General features: G+C 48.1%; 1 long non-coding RNA gene across 1 annotated transcript in view; it reads left to right on the plus strand.

Moving 5' to 3' along the window:
- Nucleotides 1-2,137: 2,137 nt before the first annotated feature.
- LOC112549495 overlaps nt 2,138-3,264 on the plus strand; it is a 4,856-nt gene continuing 3,729 nt past the window's right edge. Inside the window, exon 1 of the long non-coding RNA XR_003092916.1 lies at nt 2,138-2,517. This is a non-coding gene — a long non-coding RNA (uncharacterized LOC112549495). The remainder of the gene's footprint in view (nt 2,518-3,264) is intronic.

Below are 3,264 nucleotides of genomic sequence, written 5' to 3' on the forward strand. Positions count from 1 at the left end.
CCGGCCCCGGCCCCTCGTGCCGGCGGTCCCCAGGGCCTCGCGGGAGCCTCTGCGTGTCCCCCCGCGGGCTGGTCACTCCCGGGGCATCTCCTCCCTCCCCTCCTCCTGCACCGAGGATATGCCGAAGTGTTCTCCAGAGCTCCTGATCTCAGGAGAGACTGGTGGACAGGACAGGGGGACAACACATGGGAAGGGCATCCTGGTCCAGCTAGGAGCCCCCGGTGGCACTGGAGATGTGTAGGGGGTGCATGTGCACCCCCGGAAATTGGTGGTGCACCCCCTGTGATTGACTGCTGCCAGCAGCACCTGCTCATGGTCACCACTTGCCACACTCCCCTTGCTAAAGACAGTGCTGGTGGCATCTGAGCAGTCTCCAATCGCCGCTGGCCACCAATGTCTCTGGCGGCATCTGCGGGTGGTCACCCTTCTGCTGCTGCCACGGTGGCCACTGCCTGTGGGAGCTCCCTGTTTGCCGCTGTCAAAGCTGACCGCCACCACCATCTGCAGATGGTCATCGTGCCCCCCGCAGTTCCCCGGGGGCATGCGTCCTTCATGCCCAGTGGTGGAGGCAGGGAGTTCTTAGCACACACACAGGAAGGCTGTGTGGAAAAAGGTGAAGCACTGTGTGATAAGCTGATGGAGAGGTAGACAAACCTGGCAGTCCCAAAGGAATGAAACAGGAAGCCATGCAGGGCTTATCGAAGGAAAGGAAGCCAAGAGTAACAGAGAAAGAAGCTTCAACTTGGTACCAGGAACTGGAGCAAGTGGAAGTACTGGTATTGGCATTGTTTCCTACTCCTTGGGCATGTCTACACATGCATTAATGCCCAGTAGGTGCTGTGCATTAAGTTTAGTACCTGAAACAACAGGCACTAACTGAATGCTCTGTAAGTGGTGCTGCTGCATGCCTTTCTAGTGATACTAATGTAATGCACAGTCGGCACTAGCGCAATAGCACAGCTTTTGACGTGATGCTCTAATGTGCAGTAGAATTAGTCTACTGTGCATTTAGCATCTTGTGTAGACATGTCCCTTGTGTTCTTGTAGAAAGAATTAATCTGGGCTATAAACTCCTTGACCAAAGTGGCAGCTGATTGCTCCAAGATGGAGTTGAAACAAATGTTTCAGACTGCCTAAGATGCAAGGTACCAGAATCAAGGGCTAAATACAATGCAGGGCTTTGAGGCCTAAAACACTTAAGTAGAATTAAGGTGCCTGCATCCAAAATTATAATCTAAACCACCCCAAGTCGCTGCCAGCTTGAAAGCTTCCTAGAAACCAAGAGTTCCATTACCCAGAACTGCCCCACTCCAAACAGCTTGGTGCATGTCTCTTGCCTAAGCATGGTAATAGATCCAGAAGGAGAGCTGCTGCTACCTAAGTTCCCCGTGGGGCATGATCTAAGTATGATTATAGCAAGTAGGGGGGAAGTTGGATCATACTCATAGTAACAGACTTTCTGCAAAAACCAGTTGTGGTTACTTTCTTTTAAGACAGAGCTGTATAGGGGTGGGGGTGTGTGCATGTGTGTGCATGTGTGTAGACCGTTTGTATCCTAGAATTGAGCACTCTCACCAGGAAGGAGTAAATCTGGTTTTAGTTCCTTCCTCAGCCTGAGGGGGTTCAAACTGTTAGATCCCAGGAGTGTGCTCTAGTGACCAGGCTGCTGGGTCAGAGGAAAAATTTCCACCCCTCCTATGGACATTGTGTCACTGCCCAGATTCGTTTGGCAGGAGCTAGCCCAAGAGGAAGTATGATTTTTGTAGCCTATTGCTCAGGTAACCCAGCAAAGCAGGGGAGTTTTAGATTTCTGAGTCATTGCATTTTACAATAAATAGCCATTGGTTAAAATAAAACAAAATGCAATAGGGACCAGAACTCTGGCCTCTCCCATCAGAGAAGCACTCTAATGATTAAGCCATATAAACCCTTTGAACATTTCTTTCATTCACTCTCTCTTTGGTTCACCACATCTTGAATTCCTTCCTGTACCCTGACGTCTCTTTAACAGGAAGGATGGAGGGTACCCCTACAGAAAGGATGGAAAGATGGCTAGGGCAGTTTCCTAGGAGGAAGGATATAACAATTTGAGCCCTTTTGACTGTGGATGGAACTGAATTCAGATTTTCCACCCCATGGGGAAATACTCTAGACCTTGAACTTAAACAAAAGTTCAGTGTTTTGAACTTTAAAAAGTGGATACTATCCTCTCTTCCTCCTTCAGCTACTTGAAAAGAAAGTCACGAGCTGAAAAGAAACATGTGCTTACCTTAAATGGAGATTTCCAATCTGAACTCTGTGGACAGAGACACCTTCCCACAGCCTTGTGCCAGGCACTGAAGTTCTGGCGAAGAACGAGGGTTAGAAAAGTGGTTCTCAATCTTTTTAGACACCAGGCACCACTCGTTAGACTCATGGCACTCCTTGGAAAATGCCAGCTCTTAGCTTCACTTGGTTTTTGACCATAGAAAAATAACAGTAATTTTTTCTGTTGCAGACAACTCAGGAAGAGAACAGGTGAGAATGTTTCTGACACTATGGATTCCTATTTTGAAATCTCTGAGTTTATCTTGTGAATCGTGTGCTGTGACACCTTTGTTGAGAGCTACTGGATTAGGTGCACCTCTCTGCTCTGCATTTATTGGCTGACTCTAGGTGGCTTATTCCTCAGAATGCAGGGTGGCATGGTTCCTACTCTAAGTTGCTAATTCTCACCATGTACATTATAGAATGCATAAGTACCTAAAATAGGTCTTTGGATTCCAATCTAGGGGAAGCCAGGTGCCTAGAAGTGAAGCATTGCAGTGCCTTATGTGTAGACAGCAAGGTCATTTATAGGATTCAGAACTAAGCTAGAATCTCAGTTTACCTAGTAAGATAAATTTCTAGCTTTGACAGGAGTGAAGAAAGCTTGAAAAATAAGCTGAGTGTAATCTGATCTTCAATACCTGTCTCCCTGAAGACAGCTTGGAACAGTAACTTTGAAAGGGATGAATTGTCCCATTCATTTTAGTGGGACATTAACTCCGACACCCACTGTTTTTTGGGATCTCATGCTAATCTAGCAAAGAACCCTGTGTGTGACAGAAGGAAGAGTGCAACAAGCCCCTGCAGATACTCTAGCTCAGGGATGAGCAATTATTTGGGCTGCAGGGCCCCTGAAGGAGTTTTAGTGAGCTGTTGTGGGGCAGGGGGAGAGGGGTGCAAACCTGGCCCAGTGGAGGGGGTGCTGATATGGCCTGGAGGGAGGGTGCTGACCCAGCC

The sequence above is a fragment of the Alligator sinensis genome, unplaced genomic scaffold (genome assembly GCF_000455745.1).
Source record: "Alligator sinensis unplaced genomic scaffold, ASM45574v1 scaffold428_1, whole genome shotgun sequence".
Taxonomy (NCBI): Eukaryota; Metazoa; Chordata; order Crocodylia; family Alligatoridae; genus Alligator; species Alligator sinensis.